The 21923-nt window shown below is 41.8% G+C and overlaps 1 protein-coding gene and 1 non-coding gene across 2 annotated transcripts in view; both read left to right on the top strand.

Moving 5' to 3' along the window:
- LOC126249680 (cysteine dioxygenase type 1) overlaps nt 1–21923 on the top strand; it is a 140679-nt gene that overhangs the window by 17453 nt on the left and 101303 nt on the right. The window lies entirely within an intron of this gene.
- Nucleotides 5503–5577, top strand: Trnat-ugu (transfer RNA threonine (anticodon UGU)). Its single transcript has one exon. It is a non-coding gene; the product is annotated as a tRNA-Thr (tRNA).

Raw genomic sequence — 21923 nt, 5'->3', positions numbered from 1 at the left:
GTGACACACTGCACTGGCGCATGAAGAGGTCACCCGCTCACTTATTCACCACGAACACCAACGAAAAGGACTCACAAAGCTTGGATTATAAATAATGTCTAAGCATGTGATAAAATTATTCTTAAAGGCAAATTAATATAGTTTCTTTCTGTCAGCTCCAGTTCTGTCTAAATGTATGTATGTACGTACGTACGTGCGTGCGCGCGCGCTCATGTGTGTGTGTGTGTGTGTGTGTGTGTGTGGTGTAGAGTCATGTGTGTGTGGTGTGTGTGTGTGTGTGTGTGTGTGTGTGTGTGTGAATGTGTGTGTGTGTGAATGTGTGTGGTGTAGAGTAAATCAGTCGTACAGAGGATATATATTAATTTCTAGATAGCCTCCGTACGACTGATTTACTCCACATCATTGAGATATAATGTTTTTATGTGATTACTGGAAAGTGTATCAAATTTCTCTTTATGCTAACTGCTGACCATATTTTCTTAATGAAGGAAATAAATTCCATATACGAGTTCGCTATAAAGTTTGTAGTCTTTACTCCAGTTTACTGCTAGGTCGCACGATTTACTTGTAGGTTAAACTTGCTTTACATAAGAAAATTGTCATAGCTCCCTCACTTTATTTTCTTGAGGAATAAAGTATCCTGGTCAGAATCCCTCAATACGTCGCTAAAGTAAACGTCAGTAATCTGAAAGCCAAGCATTTGGTGTAGCTGTGTGTATTTGTTTAATTTTTAAAATTGTCTCTCACGTAATATTTTCTGAAGCAAGGTACAGAGAAACTGAAGTCTTAGTTAATAATAAGGTAAGCTCCGTCCACAGGCCGTGGCGGGCCCATCGGCACCGACCGTCGGCCGTGCCATCCTCCGCCAATGGCGACATTGGATGCTGTGTGGAGAAGCGTGGGGGTCAGCATGTTTCCAGTTTTCGTGACCTGGAGTAGCTGCTACTCGGTCGAATAGCTCCTCAATTGGCATCACGAGGCTGTTCCAGTCCTCCCACCAAAGAAAAATCTCTAACGGTGCTGGGAGTCGAACCCCGGTCCTCCGCATGGTACTCAGCCGCGCTGACCACTCAGCTTCGGAAACGGACTTAGTTAATAAACTCGCTTGAAATTCATTAATGCTTTACATTATCTGACAATACTCAATTACGTTTAAAAAACAGTTTTTCAGTAGTAACTGTTATTATTTCCTTGTTATGAATTATTCTACCAAAAATTGTTTTCCTTTAGGTGCAATATAATCGGATTGTAGGACTTAAACCACTGGAAATATCTCAAATGTAACTTGAGAAGGAACAGCAATATCGAATGGTAACACAGAGTAGCTAATACTTTCCTTCATTGACTAACTCAACCAAAGATAAATGTTCTTGAAGAACAATAGAATATGCGGATAAGGTTGTCTTTTTGTAAGTGTAGGTGTCATGCTGGAAAAGGGAACATTAAAGCAAACAATAAGCAATTTTTCTGCTCTCCAGGGCTATAATAACAATTTATGTTACTACTCCTAAAATATGTCAAGTTTTTCAGTAAACTGAATTAGATGCGGGCCGTGAAAGCCTACATTGTACGATTACATCAAGTTCATTCGGTATTCCTCCTGTGAATCATGAGATTTTCCTAATTAAAAAGAACACTGTTCTGGATCGCCTTGCACTCCACCCTGAGATTTCATTCCAGCTTCTGAAGGAAGGTTACACATCTCTCGACTTTCCTTTTCCCCTAGTCTAGACCTATGGGTGGTCTTAAATATGATTCCCTCAGTAGCCGATATTGCCTTGTGGAACTTAATCGTTAGTGTCTTCCTGTAACACATACCGAGGTTCCCATATGTTATCGAAATTATGGTAACTGGGATGAACACAACCGCATCAGAGAGATGGCTTATCGTTTGCTCTTGTCCTCTTTCTATTTTCCATTCGGGGCTACAGGTATATCGTGGCAAATATTTTGCTCCTAACAGCTTGTTGCGGATTCCCGGTGAGGAGCGAGAGACAGGTCGTCTGCGAAGCATCCAGTTCCCCAGTATGGCTTCGTTCCGCTACTTCTACACTCCGTATCGGCGTCTGTTGCTCGTCCCCTGTTTTCTCTTTTTCCTGCGAGAGTGAAGGTAAAGCTAGAGACCATTTCCTCACAGCTAACAGCATCTTCTGAACGTGAACATGTAGCTTTTCTTTACTACATCCTTCTAATACCGTCTCACTATCAACTTTCAAATGATGTATTTTTCACTTTTATCACATTAACTGACTAGCTTTTTGTCCTCTGCTTATGGATTTGTCCAAAAACTTTCTATCAAGGGGCAAAATGTCAGGGAAAAAGCATAGAAAAACGACGGTAGTTGCTATTATTATTTTTGTATCCTGGACATCAGATTATAATATTATATGATTAACAGGATCTGTGTCCTAGCAAGGAACACTTATATCTTTGTGTTTACCCTAAGATGTTTCACAAAAGTTGTGGGATCCGCTGTGAACGTTCCTTTCACTTGCAACACAAAACACAATTTAGAAAAAAGTGTGTAACCAAAAACTATGGCTCATACATCAAAATGTTCCTAAAATATCTGTTAATACAGGTAACGTGGGCTTACAACTTTTATAGTTTCAGCTACATTATTTCGAAAACTGACTTTTTTTTCAAGTTTTCCCCTTGTGTTCACATACCAGTCCCCTTAAATTACTTGGATGTCTAACTATATCTTACCTTTAGACTAAATTTCAATTTTTGGTGAGTAGATACTAATTTCGGCCATAGATGTGTAGATAATATAGCATTCCACCTGAAACACAGGTACGCTCCGATAATATTTCCAATGGAAAATTATTCCTTAGTTCTGAAATTGGAAGAACATACATTAGGGAAAGGAACGTTATCTTATGCTTAAGTTAATAATGTGAGAGAGAGGTCCATGTGCCCCCATGTGTTTCCCATGATCAATGTAATTCGAAGTGTTGCTGAAGACGAGTCTTATGCGTATATAGAAAGTGTTCCGCCTAACAGTTGTCAGGCGCATTTTCTCTCGTGTTTTGGCAAATATTTTAATCTTATTTTTGCAAAGTTTAGCCTGGGTCCGCCCAAATAACTACTGTGCATCACATTTTCCGTTAGAAACAAAATTATTTTTAAAGCGGAATTTTACTTGCCATTCGATAGGGCGGTCCCAATTTAGTGTAGTGTGATATTCGTTTTATTGATATGTATTAACAGGGATAGTAAATCATGAAAAATAACCAGTACTCCAACAGTGGCTGAGCAGCGCTGCTGCACACAGGAGCAGACAGCGCGGGTCAGGACGATACTTGAGATGGGCAAGTCCTTCGTGTTTTATGTCCCTGTTAATACATATAGATTCGGAGTATGTGTGTGAATCTCGAGCCAAATGAGTATCATAAAATGTACTTTAGTATGCAACGCTTGCTGGGACATTACAGAAATACGGCTCTAACTGGCATTACGGCAGAAGCATCAGTGCGTAGGTATCTTCAGCTTTACAGTGACCGTAAACACTTTGTCTTGAAATGGACAACGGAACCCAACACAAGACGCAATTGATAAAAGTGATAACCACAGGAAAGTGCAGTAATACTCCTCTGAAGAAAAATACTTATCAACGTCGCTCTATGTTTCTGCAGCGCAGATTTTCATCTTACACCGAATTAGTAGTCATATGAAGTGATCCCCGAAAACACTCCACACTTCTGTTTTGATTTTTAGTAAAGACCTTTTTTTATAAGTTCAAATCAATATACACTAAAGTGCAAACTGTATTTTGTTTAGTTTATCCATAATTATATGAATATTAATGATGAAGACAAGAAATCGAATAATGGCTGAGCAAACTATGTCACTCACAAGAACACATACAAACCCATTGACATACAGTAGATAGGTGTAACACTTCATAAGTTGTTGAAAGAACCAAGCAGCGCAGTGGTTTAGGCACTGGACTTCTTTATTTATTTATTCTTAAGACTTACAGCCTATTTTCTGGATAGTTAAAAAAGGCCATACACCCCCTGTGTGTAATCGCTGTTGCTACTTGCTACATACGAGTTCTCCAGAAAACCTAGTACTACAAAGGAAAAGAAGCAGAATAAAAAACAAAAAAGTAAATAATTTCTGCCACTAAAAAACTGCTGTTGACACCTTATCCGACTGCTAATACTATAGTTTGTACTACTGCTACTATGATTAGCATTGTTAAAATTCTCTCATTTGTTCATTCATTAAGATCAACTGCTCTAGAATTTCGGAGTAGCAGGGTTCAACTCCCCAATGCGAATATTAAGTGCACTCTGACTTCAGTACAGTTTCAGTGCAGAAATGCCATCATTGTAAGTGTTGGAAAACGATTTTTCTGCTTGATGATGCATGGCTGCAATAGCCTAAGAATTATCGTACACACCTCAGTGTGTTGAAAGTTTACATGTTTTGTAACTAGTTTATTATTACCTTTTAAATGAAAAGATGATTAAGATTTTTTGACGTATTCCACCTCCACGGGGATCTTTATACTTCGGATTTGTGGAAGATACATTAGTATATCTGTTTTTCCTCGTAAATATTTATTGTGTATTCTTGTTTTCTGACATGTTCTACATCCTAGAGGATCTCCTCACTATGGATCTGATGGAACGAAAATTACATCTAATCTAAATCCAATACTCGTTCAGTCATCCAGGATTCCGTTTCCGCCCGCATCTCGTGGTCGTGCGGTAGCGTTCTCGCTTCCCACGCCCGGGTTCCCGGGTTCGATTCCCGGCGGGGTCAGGGATTTTCTCTGCCTCGTGATGGCTGGGTGTTGTGTGCTGTCCTTAGGTTAGTTAGGTTTAAGTAGTTCTAAGTTCTAGGGGACTTATGACCACAGCAGTTGAGTCCCATAGTGCTCAGAGCCATTTGAACCATTCCGTTTCCTTTGTTTCCCAAAATCACTTGCTTTGAAGAGGACATAACTGAATATCTGCCCATTCGAGTTCGTGTTTCTTCTCTAGTGACCTCGGCGTCGACGTGACGTTTAAGCCTACTCTAATTTCCATAGTCCTTTCGTTTTCAAAAGGAGCAAATCTCAAGCATCTTGATACAGCTCTCCTGAAATTTCATTCGAATATTTCAAGCGAATGACCAGTTTCTTGAGAAAGACCGTGACCAACTTACTTCCCCATATTTTGCGAACTCATTTAGTTCTGCGTGTCTAATGACTTTAATATAAAATGATAATTAAATGGACACCCTAGCTGCAAACAGGCGTTGATGTACTTCATTGGGGCCATGTTGAAAATGTGTGCCCCGACCGGGACTCGAACCCGGGCTTACATGGCAGACGCTCTATCCATCTGAGCCACCGGGACTTGGTAGATTAATCTACCACGAGTAATGAGTATGATGGGCAAACATCTATTAGGCGCACTACGAATGTAGTGGTGTGGACATGTTGGGAATGTGGATCTCACGGGGAGCGAGCAAGGGATAAGTCCCTAAAGACGCACTATCCTCTGTGCCCGCGGTGGCTCAAATGGATAGAGCGTCTGCCATGTAAGCAGGAGATCCCGGGTTCGAGTCCCGGTCGGGGCACATATTTTCAACATGGCCCCAATGAAGTACATCAACGCCTGTTTGCTGCTAGGGTGTCCATTTAATTATCATTTCATTTCTAGCAAAGCTGCATGGTCATCCACGGTAACTGTTCTTTCGGGAACAGATACTGCCGTCATATATAGACTTTAATATAGCTGTGGCATTAAACGCCGATATGCTGGTCTCCATTTTCTTCCTCATAACGTATGACGCGCCACCTGTTCTTCTCTCTGTAGTATAATCCCCCTGAAGCACAAAAGTTCTTCACTTAAATGTGGTCTCGTTGAACGCTTCGAATTGCAGGTGCACACGCTGCGCGAGAGTTACCGTTCTGCTAGACGGTATGACACACACCGGTTTTCCTCCACTAGTTTCCGTAATAGAGCAACATTCTATTCAGTGGAAGAAGAAGATGGAGGTCGACATGTGCGGGTAATGTTCTCGAAAGAAATTATCCTTGTAAAACTATTTGAACCGCTTGGAAATAGCAGAGAGTCGTGAACGATCTTTCCCAAGGTTTGAGACATTTCATTGAGTCCCCGTCGGCGACCGAAAATAATTGTCTCAGAAGTGCGCGATACTTTTCTTTCGTCCAGTACAACACTTGTAAAACTGGTAGGAGACTCTAGAGCTCTTGGCTACATCGCATGTAATTACGTGTATAAACTCGCACTGAAGTATGTAGTGACCTGTACCGCACAGTTTGTTATATGTTCCTTGCACGCTTTTTGTTTTGTGTGTTCCGTGGCATGGTCGTAGATTGAAGGTTGATCTTCTTTTTGTTGAAATGGACCTGATAGTTACTTGAGACGGTATAGAGTGCAAGGTGGCCATGGTGGGCTAATGGGTGGCGGCACGCTAGCTCAGTGCGTTCGGTCAGGGGCAGGTCACCATCGGCAATAAGAAACTGAGTGAAATTTTCATCGTCGTTACTTGAGAAATTTCATGCGACATCCGCCCAGAATTGTAGACGAAGAAACACATAGAAAGAAAGAAAGAAGGAAAAAAAGGGTAGAGTGCTAAACTTGGGACCTGGAAGTCACGGGTTCGATCCCGGCTAGGGGCGGGGATTTTTCCTGCCCCAGATCCACTCAGCCTGCTCTCAAGTAAGTACTTGGATTTTTCTACAGGGGTAAAAGGCAGCTGGGGTCATGGGCCGGCCACCCTCTCACTTCTAGCGCCGCGGTTAAGAAAAGCCATACGCCGCATACAGCCATGCTAATAGAGCGGTCGCGGGCTTGCGACACCCACTTTAGCTTTAGCTAGAGCACAAGCGGAACATGCACCACAACAAGTGTGCAAAATTGTGTCTACCCACAATCACGCTAGTGGTTGTGTCAGTCATTTTCATGTCTTTCACGCAGCCGAAAGATCTGAATTATAGACGTAATTGCCTGAGCTGATTCTACCAGTTTAACAACCTATAAACGGAAATATACGACACCATCTTTTATTTTCCCCCGCATACCGTCAAGTAAACTAATAAACTACACGCACTTTGCATTAATTGTGAGAATTAAAATTTAATCAAGTATTTACTCCGCTATTAGTGACGTTCAAATTTTCAGACAGAAAACCTCAACTGAACGTCGTGCTTTAATTGCTTCCTAGAACCTGCCTCTTTTAAGAACACATGTTTTAATGTCTTCATCTGTACTGTGAGAATCACTGTAAAGCACATGCCAGAAGGCACACTTTATTGTCCCATATTTTCTTCCAGTTCCCTCCGTATATGTGCGAACTGTTATTTGCCTAATTTTAACTGCGGGATATCTACGAGATGAAAACGTAGCGAGCTGGAGAATATTTGAAATTTATGTTCTCAACGGAACATCTTAAGTCTTCTAAGAGGTCTCGGAAATGTGCGATGCCTCCCTCCGCATGTGGGCCTATTCAAGTTTTTCATCTTATCTCTTACACGTACCAATGAACAAGCCTGTATCCATTCGTAGCGTCCTTCTTTGCATACGCTCGATGCCACCTGTTAGACTGACCTTTGGGCCGTGCGAGGATTCTATTTGAAATGTCTTTTCTCGCCAAAGTGCAGTTCCCTGTATCCTACCAATGAATAGTAGCCTGCCATGTGCTTTACCTACAATTGAAACTATAAATTTATTCCATTTAATACTGCTACACACGTTACTCACGAATATTTGTCCACTGTTGATAAAAAAATCGGATAATTATTAGCGGATATTAATATGTGATTTATCCATCCTTCGTATTTATGACAGCTTGAACTTTGCTGGGAATACTTTCAATCAAGTGTCTAAATGTCTGTGGAGGAATGGAAGAGACCCGAAACCAGAGGAGGTACTTATGGTGGACGCTTGGATCCGGAGCGAAATCGACGTTTTGACTCATCCGAAAGGTATTCCATTGGGTTCAGGTCACGGCTCTTAGCAGGCCAGTCCATTTCAGGAATGTTATTCTCCACAAACAGTTGCCTCACAGATGCTGCTTTATGACAAGGCGTTTCAATATGCATGTACGAACAGTCATAGTTTGCGAATTGTTCCTCTGCGGTACGCCGTACACAATGCTATAGAATATGTTCATATCCTTATATTTAGAATTTTCTTAAACGCAATAAGGAGGCCACACCCCAAAATACCGCCATACCATAACACCACCTCCTCCGACTTGGTTATTGACACTACGCATAATGACGAGTAACGTTCTCCAGCTTTGGCCAAATCCTAACCGACAGGGTACAGAGTGATCATCACTTCAAATCACCCACTTTCCACTGGCGTCGGTCTTTATGCCATATCACGCGTCGCTTAGCATTTCCTACAGAAATATGTGGATTATGAGGAGCTGATCGACCACTGTAATCCATTCTTTTTAAGTCCCTACACACGGTGCACATTGTGCTACCTGGACTACTGGTGGCGCTTTGGACCTCACGAGAGATTCCTACCGCTAATTTCATACTATTTTTTGAAAACCGCCCTCCGCAATGATCGACGCTTCCTGTCCGTACATAATCTCTGCCTAGACTTAGTTTAGCTGTGGTTGTTCCTTTCCACTTCACGAACACTCGACTCGGGTTTTAATGTCCCTGATGATTTGCTACTCACAAGGGAACCTCCCCATCGCACCCCCCTCAGATTTAGTTATAAGTTGGCACATTGGATAGGCCTTGAAAAACTGAACACAGATCAATCTAGTAAACAGGAAGAAGTTGTGTGGAACTATGAAAAAACTAAGCAAAATATACAAACTGAGTAGTCCATGTGCAAGATTAGCAACATCTACGAGAGTCCGCGTTCAGGAGCGCCATGGTCCCGTGGTTAGCGTGAGCAACTGCGGAACGAGAGGTACTTGTTTCAAATCTTCCCTAGAGTGAAAAGTTTACTTTCTTTATTTTTGCAAAGTTATGATCTGTCCGTTCGTTCATTGACGTCTCTGTTCAGTGTAATAAGTTTAGTGTCTGTGTTTTGCGACCGCACCGCAAAACCGTGCGATTAGTAGCCGAAAGGACGTGCCTGTCCAATGGAAACCGAAAACATTTGATTGCAAGGCCATAGGTCAACCGATTCCTCCACAGGAAAACACGTCTGATATATTCTATACGACACTGGTGACGGCATGTGCGTCACATGACAGGAATATGTTGTCGACCCACCTAACTTGTACACTTGATGAATGGCTAAAAAGATTCTTCTACCTTGCCCAATTTAGGTTTTCTTGTGGATGTGATAATCACTCCCAAAAAAGTGTGAAAACATAAGAGTTTGTCACATAAACTGCAACAAATGAATACAACAGTTTCACAGTCGCACAGTTTTGTCTGTGCTCTGTCAAAACATATGTTTTCAACGTTTTCAAATTTTTCCGCGTGTAGACCGTCAAATCCTGCATATGTCCAAGCAAATCTGAACATGTCCTGGAATTTTGGAGAGCGAAGTTGATTACATGTGAGTGCCTGAACTTTGATAATTGTCTGAAAATAAAAAATTAAAATTTTCTCCCGAGGGAATACTTGAACCAAGGACCTATCGTTTTACAACTGCACACGCTAACCACGGAACCACGGCGCTCGTAGGTTTACAACCACCAGGATGTTGCCTATCTTACACATGGACTACTCAGTTTGTATATTTTGCTTATTTTTTCATAGTTCCACACAACTTCTTCCTGTTTTCTCGATTGATCTGTGTTCAGTTTTTCAAGGCCTATCCACTGTACCAACTTATAACTAATTCTGAGGGGGGTGCGATGAGGAGGTTCCCTTGTCAGCTGACATCCAGTGTTCAGCCCACGTTCGAAGTTACTGGGCTCTTCTGTCGCCCCGCTTGCTGGTATTGCTTCTCTACTGACAATGTAATACTCCCCGCCTTCATCTATACTAGTGGGTCTCCCTCTCGTGACAACTAGTGGGCAATTCCGCATTATATATTGGTGTCTGGATAATTTTGATCAAGTCGTGCTTAACTATCTTCGGAGGTGACTCATTAATCCAGTGGTCAAAGGATACCGTTTTTTATGTTTCGCGGCGCGCTCAACTTAGCATTTCTGTACATTAACAGACAGTTGCCAGTATTTGCACTAAGATCATATTTCATCGAGATCTAAATGGATATTGCTACAGCCGGCCGGAGTGGCCGAGCGGTTCTAGACGCTACAGTCTGGACCCGCGCGACCGCTACGGTCGCAGGTTCGAATCCTGCCTCGGGCATGGTTGTCTGTGATGTCCTTAGGTTAGTTAGGTTTCAGTAGTTCTAAGTTCTAGGGGACTGATGACGTCAGCAGTTAGTCCCATAGTGCTCAGAGCCATTTGAACCATTTGATATTGCTACAAATTTCGTCTCACAGAATTTCTTCGTAGACAACTGTATCAGATACGAAAAGTTTGATATTGCATCTAATACCATCCACTAAGTCATTGATGTACAACATACCAACATACATAACAAAGGTGCTGTTATACTTCCCTGAGGCGTACCAGATATTACTGAATTGTCTGCAAATGACTATCCATCAGTGTAGTGTGTCGCAAGCTTAGTTAGGTATCCTATAGGAACGTTCTTTATTTTTAGAAAGTGTCTATATGATAACGAATCCAAAGATTTTCGATAGTCTTGAAAGGCCAAACCAACCTGAGTCGCTCTATCCACAGCAGTGAGTATTATAACGAGTGAAGTGTGCGTTTTGTGTTTCCGGACCCTATGCCAATTTCCGTGGAGGTCAATTTGTTCCAGGTAGGTCATAATGTTTGAAATGAGAATAATTTTTAGATATGCGACCAATAAATGTAATTGATATAAGACGGTGGTTCTGCGGGTCATTTCTGTTCTCCCTTTCCTAGATGGGTGTGACCTGTGCTCTTTTCCAATCACGAAGAACGTTTCTGGAAACTCAAAGATAATATCACAGTAAAATGACAAACACTAACCTTGGAGTTTATAACAATCAAATTGATTTTATCTGCAAATGGGGAGCAGTTATCTTATGAGCACTTACGAACGTAAATATTCCATCCAAGTCAGGAAAACTGTTTTTATCTAGAGATGAAGCGAATTCATTGCAAATACTTATCGGCAATAAAAATGACCACTTCTGTCAAGTGTCTCCCATTCCTAAAGTCTTCAGATATGCGTCACTTCATATCATAATTACCTGAATCTCAACATGTTGACTCACGTAACTCTATCATTATATTACACAACGTATTTTGCGCCCTTGTACCAAACTGCGATAAAATCAGAACATATATGCTTGATCTAAATTTCGATAAAACTCTATATAGAAATAAAAGTTATTCTAACGAATTCTCTTGTTTTTCACTTATCCAGTAACGGCTTTAGATATTCTCAGCAAACAAGGATGCTCGCTGTTATTTGAAGCCGCAAACAGCCTACTAAGACTTACCTCTTGAATGGACGATGGTGGAGTTGGACTATTAGCTCATCCCCCAAAACGCAAACAGCTTACTAAACCAATAACCATGCCACTCCTCTGTCACATAAGGGAGATAGCTCACACAAGAAAGGAAACAGTCTTTTACAAATGTGGTTTGTCTCAGAGCACTTCTGTTTCGCAAAGAAACAGACTGTTGGGTGAAACAATTTAAACTGCTCGTGGTCTCGCCAGAAAAATATGCCTTTTAAGGCACATAATAGTCATGAAATCAGTATTTTACTTAACTTTAAGAGAAAGTGGAAAGGAAAAAGAAATAATGAGTATATTATGGAAGACAGATGGGTCTGGCTGATCTCTGGACTAAAACTAAATGAGTGAGCCACTTTTCAGCATGTAAAAAAGACAGTGCGACTCCAGATGAAGAACAAAATTTTGAAAATGTGCCAGAATGCCATTAAGTTTACGGTTGACAATTCTGTCAAAATATGAGATTTACTCTATTAAATGTGGGGTAAAAAAAAAGAAAAACAGTTTAGCTCCTCTTCCAGGGAACCATTCCCGCGTATACCTTACGTAATTTAAGAAAATCTCGAAAAACTTAAACGTGAATGGCTGGAAGTGGATTTGAACCGCCAATCTCTCGAAAGCGAGGCTTAGGGTGACCAACTTTTCTAAACGAAAAGAAGGGAGATTATTATATCCTTGACAAAAAATAAAGGCGATTAATAGCACGGCAAAATTTCGCCAAAAATCAAAGCAGTATTTGTAAAAGTAGACTATTTATTTACACATCACAATTACTTATACATATTTTGCAACAGATTTTGCCTCAGTCAGTAGTTTTACATCATTTTTTAGCAAATTCAAAGAATTCACTACACGAATAAGGAAAATTCATGGCAACTTGTAGTTCAGATTTGATTTAGTTTGTGCTACTTCTGTTCCTTACATCAGTCCACTTATTATTCATAAGGGAAAGTACTCTCTTAGTGTGAGCATTACTGCCTGGTATACTCATAACAAAACAAACCAGCTTACCCAAGTTTTCAAAATTAACATTATTTGATTTCAAAGTTATAAAAACCTGTATCCATTTCTGGCTAACATTACCATCTAAAGAGACAGCACATTTAATTGCATCGTTAGAACTACAAAACTATTCATATAATTCATCTTCATTAATACAATCCAGCTTAAGATATTCTACAACTTCATGCATGTCGTTGAACGTCAATTCCCTTTTTAGACATTGTGGGATTAAACTCTTTGAACTACACTCCTGGAAATGGAAAAAAGAACACACTGACACCGGTGTGTCAGGCCCACCATACTTGCTCCGGACACTGCGAGAGGGCTGTACAAGCAATGATCACACGCACGGCACAGCGGACACACCAGGAACCGCGGTGTTGGCCGTCGAATGGCGCTAGCTGCGCAGCATTTGTGCACCGCCGCCGTCAGTGTCAGCCAGTTTGCCGTGGCATACGGAGCTCCATCGCAGTCTTTAACACTGGTAGCATGCCGCGACAGCGTGGACGTGAACCGTGTGTGCAGTTGACGGACTTTGAGCGAGGGCGTATAGTGGGCATGCGGGAGGCCGGGTGGACGTACCGCCGAATTGCTCAACACGTGGGGCGTGAGGTCTCCACAGTACATCGATGTTGTCGCCAGTGGTCGGCGGAAGGTGCACGTGCCCGTCGACCTGGGACCGGACCGCAGCGACGCACGGATGCACGCCAAGACCGTAGGATCCTACGCAGTGCCGTAGGGGACCGCACCGTCACTTCCCAGCAAATTAGGGACACTGTTGCTCCTGGGGTATCGGCGAGGACCATTCGCAACCGTCTCCATGAAGCTGGGCTACGGTCCCGCACACCGTTAGGCCGTCTTCCGCTCACGCCCCAACATCGTGCAGCCCGCCTCCAGTGGTGTCGCGACAGGCGTGAATGGAGGGACGAATGGAGACGTGTCGTTTTCAGCGATGAGAGTCGCTTCTGCCTTGGTGCCAATGATGGTCGTATGCGTGTTTGGCGCCGTGCAGGTGAGCGCCACAATCAGGACTGCATACGACCGAGGCACACAGGGCCAATACCCGGCATCATGGTGTGGGGAGCGATCTCCTACACTGGCCGTACACCACTGGTGATCGTCGAGGGGACACTGAATAGTGCACGGTACATCCAAACCGTCATCGAACCCATCGTTCTACCATTCCTAGACCGGCAAGGGAACTTGCTGTTCCAACAGGACAATGCACGCCCGCATGTATCCCGTGCCACCCAACGTGCTCTAGAAGGTGTAAGTCAACTACCCTGGCCAGCAAGATCTCCGGATCTGTCCCCCATTGAGCATGTTTGGGACTGCATGAAGCGTCGTCTCACGCGGTCTGCACGTCCAGCACGAACGCTGGTCCAACTCAGGCGCCAGGTGGAAATGGCATGGCAAGCCGTTCCACAGGACTACATCCAGCATCTCTACGATCGTCTCCATGGGAGAATAGCAGCCTGCATTGCTGCGAAAGGTGGATATACACTGTACTAGTGCCGACATTGTGCATGCTCTGTTGCCTGTGTCTATGTGCCTGTGGTTCTGTCAGTGTGATCATGTGATGTATCTGACCCCAGGAATGTGTCAATAAAGTTTCCCCTTCCTGGGACAATGAATTCACGGTGTTCTTATTTCAATTTCCAGGAGTGTATTATCAAATTTACTGCCTAAGTAAGAATATAAACAACCATAGAATTCAATGAAGTTGTTCTCACTACTAGATTTGAAATTTAAATCAAGAACAGAGGCTAATAATTTATATGAGTACCACTACTTTCTCTGTCTAATTTTACTTATTAGTAAGTTTACAGCTTCATGAGATTCCATAATACTAAGGTCAGAATTCTCCAAATACTTTGCTTTTTGAATGAAAACATTTCCAATATTCACAAAAAACTAATATAAGCTTGAACAATTGTTTCTACTTCTGTATTTTCATTGCAAAAATACTTTTTCAGAACTTTAGGACAGTCTGATTCATCTATGCTTTTAAAATAGCTTTTCATAGGCTCCCAATTTTTTAAAAGCCTTTCTACAGCAGGAGTGAGAGATACCCATCTAGTATTCACATGTCGCAAAATTTCAGCCCATTCCACATCAACAAATTCAAAAAATGATTTTAGCGTTTCCCTTCGTTTGGCAGAACAGGAAAAGTGACTATATATTTTTGATACCCACACTTCAATATCTACATATTGTAAACAGTTGCAAGCACGTTTCATTGCATTATGAAGTACATGGTAAACAACTCGCTTTAAGGATTTTTTCATTTTCGTTAGTTAATAGTTTCATGACTGAATTATGCTTGCCATAATTTATATTGGCACCATCAGCACAGTATGACGATATATTACTGATATTCAAATTATTTGATTTCAGTGAGTTTTTTTAAAACCTATGGACATCAATTGCACTTTCATCTGCCTGTTCTACGAAATCCAGCAATTTGTTTTGAATTCCGCTAAAGGGGTCAAAATATCGTATGACAATTGGAAACATTTTCCTGTTTAGGTGATTGCTAAAGATAATAACATGAAACACTTCTTGGGGTCATTTAAAACTTCCAGAAAATCGTTCACACTTCTTGGGGCCAATACTATCATTATCGTCATTTCAGCTTTAGTTCGCCCGCAAGATCTTTTCTTTGACACATTAGATTTACTGAACACGTTTTTCGAAAGTTTGATTGCACAGTCCAAGCTCCTATAGCTTAGATTGTGCTGCACTGTGTGGTAGACTAATGAAAGTTCACCAGCAATGGTTTTCATATCTTCGTTTGTTAAGCCTTTGCTCAGGTGAGGAGAGATGAAAAAAGTAGTTATTTTTGATGATGTAGTAACATCATTTGCCTTGCGTTTGTGACTTACAAGCAAATACAAGATGTTAACTCAGAAAATTGCGGATTACTAATTACTACGCACTGAACAGTAAGATATTATATATACGATTTTATACAAGACATATATTAATAATTTATTACCGTACCTGAAGTATTCATGTGCTGTAAACAATCGTTCTTGCCGCCATGCGCGATGCTAAACTCCGGTTTGCAAATTGAGCAGTTTGCTTTATAAGCATTTGACCATGCTGGTCCAATCTGGGAATATAAATCTTCCCATTTCGTGAGATATGTACACATACACTTTTCTTTTTTTTTGTGGCGTTTTAGCTTCGTCTTCGCTGCCCATCATAAAATTTCGAACAAGTTAACGACGATTCACAGTAAGCACTGGCACAGAAACGAAGTCACATCTAACCTCCAAGCGTCGGTCGATCATTCCAAAGATATTCGATAGACATAATGTCGACATCTAATGTCGAAGGTCGATATAAAATAAGTTTTCTCTGCTGTCTAGGAATGAATCCTGACAGTGCGTGCAAAATTTAAATGATTGAAAAATGTTTTTATACACCGGTACGTGATAAGAAAATTACAGTTAAAAACGAGAGATAAACGGCCACTGAGCCTGAAAATACGGGAGCCGGGAGATTATGAAAAAATGTCTCTAAATACGGGAGATCCCGGGAAATACGGGAGAGTTGGTCACCCTAGCGAGACCTATGTCTTACCACTGTCCCTCCTCGTTGGTGCGGCTTGGCGGCGGTAGTTCTGGGGGTGATGGGAATGGGGGGGGGGGGGGGATGTGGAGGGAGGTCATACGCCATCTGCCTGAACATAACGTCCGAGAGGCTGCTAATTATTGCAGAACTATTCTGTCAATTGCCTCTCAAAGATATGACAGAAAAACCAGCTATAAATTAGAATAAAGTATTTCTTAAAAACGCAGTGCTTCGCGATAAGTCCCATTTCAGAGCAATGTTTTTGACCCTGAGCATCAATCGACGTAGTGATAACACTCAAGTTATTCAAGATAAGGTGTAACCGGGTGGTAACAACAATCTACAGTGGCGAACTGGCATTTCCGTGCTGCATATTACAAGGAGGAAATTCCTTAACTGATTAATTTTTCCGTTGACAATAATAGGAGATGGGGTAGCAGGTTACGTTTTTGGGAATTTACATCTGCAGTCATTCAGTTGTAGGGATACCCTGTCTAGTACGACACCCCAAAAGAGTCAGATTTTCATATAATCGTATAACCAAAGAACAGAGACACTTAATGTAATCAATATGTTACACTCCGTTAAGCGAATAAGTTGTTACCCAATTACTGTTGAACTTCGAAAACTAATTTCTTTGTGTTCGAGATGATGGAGAATGGAAATTAGACAGTATTATTCGTTAGATACGGAAGTACTTTTGAGTTATTTTATTTGTGATGTAACTCCTTTCAATTACTAATCATAAATTTTTGTTGAGCGTTGGATAAGGCTCTTTGTGTGAGTGAGGACGCCAGAAGCGTTAAGTATACCTCTGCTGAGAATAAATTGGCTGGTACGACCACCAAGCTAATGGAAACCTAACAGATGTGTAGGGTTTCCTCAGAATTCGCATGTAAAAGAGGTACAGTTTTTGGTAGCAATGTCCATTTCAGGTGTCAACTGAAAATAGTTGAGGTGTTACAATTTGCACGATTGCTCATCTGTCACTGTCGCTTCACATTGCTTGCATTTCTATCTTTCGATTGTTTCAACGTCAATAACGCCTATCTAAATATCACAACAAATTAGTTTCATAACCTTTTTTTAACAGATGGTTTGTTACCTTGTGAAACTTGATGACGATAAAAATGCAAAATTATGTTTGCTTGAAAACATGTAAATTTATAATGCACATTGTGTTTGAATTATATTGGTCTTTCCCAAATATTATTCTAGTTGTATGGTTCTTCCTCTTCAGCGACGTCCCCAGAAACAATGTACTAACAGACTCCTTGATTCACGCTTTTAAATAGATTCTACTGCGATGCTTCCAAGGCTAAATGAAGAGCAATTTCTTTTTTGACACCAAACGATTTAGCGCAGTGGTTAGCACACTGTACTCGCATTCGGGAGGACGATGGTTCAAACCCGCGTCCGGCCATCCTGAAGTTTTCCGAGATTTCGCTAAATCGCTTGATACAAATGCTGGGATGGTTCCTTTGAAAGGGCGAGGCCGATTTCATTCTCCATTCTTCCGTAATCCGAGCTTGTGCTCCGACTCTAATGATCGCGTTGCCGACGGGACTTTAAACACTAATCTCATTCTCCCCCTTCTTTCTTCGAGTGTCACTTCTTAACGCACCTGATGAGCAGGTTAGGTATACTACCACATCTTGTTGATTCTGCCCGCTGGTAATAACTCGAATTTCTCCACAAATCGACTGGGTTTTCGATTCTGAATGATCCATTACTCTGGTAAGAACTGAAAATACTGTAATTAAAGAGTAGAAAGTAGAGTACTAATCAGTCTCTGAACAGGCATAGCCCCACTAAAAGTGAAATGCTCTTGCGTTTCTATAACCCAGACAGATACATCGCATAAATTGCAGTTCGAGTCATGGTGGAACGTGGCACATTATACGTATACAGTAGCGTTAGAAAGCAGAAAATTGAAGGATCGAGCGCCTGTTATACTCAAAATCTTTGGCCAGTCAAGCACCAACCCACATAAATAAGTTGTTTTGGTCTGATACATATAGTTGCTTGAAGGTCCGCCCACGGTAGCTGAGTGATCAGAGCGACAGAAAGTCAATTCAAAGGGCCCGGGTTCGATTCCCGGCTGGGTGAGAGATTTTCTCCGCTCACGGAGTGGGTGTTGTGTTGTCCTAATCATCATCATTTCATCCCCATCGACGCGCAAGTCTCCAAAGTGGCGTCCAATCGAAAGACTTGCACCCCACGAACGGTCTACCCGACGGGAGACCCTAGTAACACGTATTATTTTAGTTGCTTGAAGGATGGAAATATGTATCCATTAGTGTATGATTCGAAAGAAACAAGCAATATGGAGTCTCTTGTATGTGCTCTTATTTCCGTGGGATTATTTCTACAACGCTTTGTACAAAATTATCGGAGCTGTAGCAATAGTTAAGACCCCCGACTTGTATTTGCGAAGAGCATGTTTCAAATTTCAGTTCTATAACCTGATTTATATTTTCCGTAGTTTCCCTCAATCGTTTCAGACAATGGTGTTTCGGTTCATTTGAAAAAAGAAGCCAATTTGTCTGATTACTTATTCTGTTCCCGAACATTAAGTTGTCTCTCTGATTTCAATAATCAGATTTGCAGAAGGTGAGTTAGCCGAATGTTAGGATGAGTGTAGCTTTTCGAGGCAGCATTTATGATGAATCAAATCAAATAGCAGCGTTGTGCTTGGGCAGAACTTTGGGGGTATTTCTCGATTATATTCACGAAGTGCCGCGTTCAGGTTGACCGACATTTCCTAAGAATGTTTCACTATTAAGAATAATGGTACTGATATGTCTGAAGCACTGGTACTCTGCTTTTGAACTCGTAACATATGGGCAAATGATTACACAGGAAAATGATGAAGCTAGTGACACAGCAACAAAGTATTCTGCATGATTATAGACAGACCACTCACATTAATGCGACCACCGCCTATATTCGACATCTACTTTCAATAAGCATTTACAGACGACACGTGGCAGCACTACCAGTCGAGGGTATACAGGGTGTTACAAAAAGGTACGGCAAAACTTTCAGGAAACATTCCTCACACACAAATAAAGAAAAGATGTTATGTGGACATGTGTCCGGAAACGCTTAATTTCCACGTTAGAGCTCATTTTAGTTTCCTCAGTATGTACTGTACTTCCTCGATTCACCGCCAGTTGGCCCAATTGAAGGAAGGTAATGTTGACTTCGGTGCTTGTGTTGACATGCGGCTCATTGCTCTACAGTACTAGCATCAAGCACATCAGTACGTAGCATCATCACGAACGTGGTTTTGCAGTCAGTGCAATGTTTACAAATTTGAGTTTGGCGAATACCTGGAAAACGTCGTCTGACATCGTGCGTAGTGACAACGGTGAACTACCCCGGAGGTGGTGTTATGGTATGGGGTGTTAGTCGTGGTTAGGGTGTGATACTCTTAAGAATCCGGTAAATACGGAAGGAAATTAACACATTTTATAGCATTTTGTACGGCGAACCGTGGGGGAATAGTTCGGAGACGAAGATTGTTTGTATCAGCATGACAGTGCAACCTTTCATTAATCAGCATCTGTGAGGCAATGGTTTTTGGACAATAACATTCCTGAAATGGACTGACCTACCCATAATCCCGATCTTAATCCAGTGGAACATCTTTGGAGTGAGTGAGACGCCGAATTCCCTCCAGATCCCAGCGTCCAACACCAGTACCCTCTCTGGTTTCGACTCTTGAGGAAGAATGGTCTGACATTCCCTACAGACGTTCAGACACCTCATTTTAAATATCCCCTGCAGAGTCCAAGTCGTCATAAAGACGAAGACGAAGGGTGGACAAACCCCATTTAATGTTCACTAATAGGTGTCCGAATACTTCTGATCGGATAGTGTATACGGATTGTGCGAAACGCTTAGGGCTAAACTTAGACATATGTCAGAGGACCCTAAACTGAATATCTGCAGATAAGAAACCAATGGTTCAATATGAATAATTCAAACGGTAGCAGTTATTACACACGTGTTTGTAAATTGCTTATACCCCACAAACTTCGTCTGAGCAGCTGCCAGACGGCTACTTTCAAGCGTCAGGAAGTAGGCGTAACTGCACATCCGCAGCTACGATGACGTATGGGGCCCGTGTTCGGTTTTTGTTTTGTTCAGACGCTTCTCGTCGCATTTCTGTTTGGACCTTCGTGCGTACTGGAGCATCACGCGATCATGTGCAGCACTGTGGAATGTTGTTCTGACACGACATACGCAGTTATTGTGCTCAGGGCATTTGTTTTAGCATATTATACCACGATCAGGAGTCCAAAATTTTGAAGCATTTGTTGGAATAACATTCATTTCAAAACTAGACTATACAGCTCAAAGTACGTAATACACTGAGGTGACAAAAGTTATGGGAGAGCAATATGCACAAATACAGATGAGGCTAGTATCGCGTACACAAGATATAAAACGGCAGTGAATTGGTAGAGCTGTCATTAGTATGCTAGCGATTCATGTGAAACGGTCTCCGGCGTCATTATCGCCGCACGACATGAATTAAAAGACTGAATGCGGAATGGTAGTTGGAGCTAGACACATGGGACAGTCCATTTCTGATATCGTTAGATAATTCAATATTGCGAGATCCACAGTGTCAATCAAGAGTGTGCCGAGCATGTCAAATTTCAGGCATTATCTATCACCATGGACGACGCAGTGGCTGAATGACTTCACTTATCGACCGAGAGCAGCGGCGTTTACATAGAGTTGTCAGAGCTAATGGAGAAGCAGCACTGCGTGAAACAACCGCAGAAGTCGATATGGGACATAAGACGAACGTAACCGTTATGAGAGTGCGGCGAAATGTGGCGTTAAAGAGCTATGTCAACAGACGACCGGCGCGAATGCCTCTGCTAACATCATGACATCGTCTGCAGCGCCACTCCTCGGCTCATGACAATATTGGTTCGACCCTAAAGGACTGGAAAACCGTGACCTGGTCAGATGAGTCCCGATTTCAGCTGGTAAGAGCTGATGGTAGGGTTCGATTGTGGATCAGACCCCACGAAACCACGGACCCACGTTGTCAACAATGTACATTGGCATGTTGATACAATGGGCATGCTAATGGTTGCTACATAGTGGTGTAGGCTGTGTTTACGTGGAATGCACTGGGTTCTTTGGTCCAAATGGACCGATAATCCACTGGAAATGGTTATTCATGGATTTCACGTTCCCAAATGGAATTTTTATAGATGACAATTAGCAATGCCACTGGGCCACAGTTGTTCGCGATTCCTTTGAAGAACATTCTGAACAGTTCGTTCAAATGATTTGGCCACCCAGGTCGCCCGACGTAAATCCCATCGAACATTTATGGGACATAATCGAGATGTCAGTTCGTGCACAGAATCCTGCGCCGGCAACAGTTTCGCATTTATGTACGGGTATACAGGCAGCATGGCTCAGTATTTCTGCAGGGAATGCCAACGACTTGAGGCAGCATGGCTCAGTATTTCTGTAGGGGAATGCAACGACTTGTTGAGTACATATGAAGTCAAGTTGCTGCACTCTCCCGAGCCAAAGAAGGTTCGACATGATATTAGAAGGTATCCCATGACGTTTGTCTCTACGGTGTATTTTGTTATGTATTGACTTTAACATAGATTTTTTAGTGGAACTCTGCAATACTGTTAAGATGTAACATTTCCTATCACATTTACATCGACACAGCACTCCCCAAAGCTAGAAAGAAGAATACAAATTCCTTGCAAAACTAAAAAACAATTCCTTGTATACACTAGAACTAAGGAGAATAAGTTATTTTATGACTTCCTGCATTTGAAACTGTATAAAATAAGATTATCTGTGAAGCCAAAAAT

This window comes from Schistocerca nitens, chromosome 3, assembly GCF_023898315.1.
Source record: "Schistocerca nitens isolate TAMUIC-IGC-003100 chromosome 3, iqSchNite1.1, whole genome shotgun sequence".
NCBI classification, from domain to species: Eukaryota; Metazoa; Arthropoda; class Insecta; order Orthoptera; family Acrididae; genus Schistocerca; species Schistocerca nitens.
This window is presented reverse-complemented; position numbering and strand designations above follow the sequence as displayed.